Raw genomic sequence first — 1,396 nt, forward strand, 5'->3', positions numbered from 1 at the left:
AGAATATCTACTGCTGTAATTTAATTATACGACTATATAAATTTTTTTATAAATTTTATCTTATCTTTTCTCTCGATGATGTTTTTTCCTGTATATTTGACCTCAGAAATAATGACCTGTTGCATATATTATATTTTTCTTATAACATCAATTTATATGGATAAAATAAGATATCGAGTGATCGAGGTTCGGCTACTATCATTAAGGCATACGATATGTACATAAAACAAATCAATCTTTGTTATTATAGATATGTTACCTCTAGAATTTTTCGGCATCTGGTGTATTTATAAACTTGAGCTCTTTAGTAAAATATTCTTGTGTATAATACATGTTTGTATAGAGTAAAATAAGATAAATTGGAGATAGAAAATTTGATAATTGGCAATTTTTTTAATCGTTTAGCTATTGAATTCTGCATATTAATAAAATTTAAAATTATTATAAGATTAGAATACACATTTTAAATATTTATTATTTATTGCGTGTTTTAATTATTTATAAAATCTTCATGTATTTAATAAGAAATATATTTCGTATTAAAAATATGAAATATATATGAAATATATTAAAAATTTTATATATTGTCAAGAATACATGTATACATTTTTAAAAATTTTATTTTTATACAATAATCTAAAAATTAAAAGAATAAAAATTAAATAAATGTTTTTATTTCATAGAAATATTAAAAAATACTGTTATATGTTATCGCCATAATAGAATTTTACATTTTTTTTATATTTGTATGTAAGTTTAGAAAAGTTAATTCAAAATATTTTTAAATTATCTTATCTTACTCTGTACGCAAAATATATAAATATGAGTGTGTTAATAATAATGCAAAGATGTTATATCGTATGTTAATAAGTACTGTTACTTATAAAAATAAATTACTAAAGGATTGTAAAAACTGATGATAAGAAGATTGCACACAGCATACTTCCAGTAAACTAATTGCGAAAAGATCACAGCATAATTAATAATATTTTCCTAACGATTGTATTAACGATCCCCATCGTTATGAATATGCAATAATACTATAATCGGGATTAGCGATGTAATTGAATAATTGTATAATTAGGGACTATTAAAGTTATATTTTTCGACCACCGAATTAATTTGTTATAGTCTATCTCTGCGCGAAATATGTAGAAAAGAATGAACAGACTTACAACGACAATGTTACAAAGTTAATGTTATTAATACTTTATCTGGATTTTTGTATTTTTATCTCGTACCATTTTAAAGGGTTATAAGATAGACGATTATTGATGCATGAATGAAACTAATTGTTATCTTTTTCTTTATTTATGTTCAAGATATACTTCGAAATTGAGAATATGTTATCTTTTCTTGCGATTTGGAAATAAAAAAAAATATATATATATATATA

Source organism: Atta colombica, unplaced genomic scaffold (assembly GCF_001594045.1).
Source record: "Atta colombica isolate Treedump-2 unplaced genomic scaffold, Acol1.0 scaffold295, whole genome shotgun sequence".
Taxonomy (NCBI): domain Eukaryota; kingdom Metazoa; phylum Arthropoda; class Insecta; order Hymenoptera; family Formicidae; genus Atta; species Atta colombica.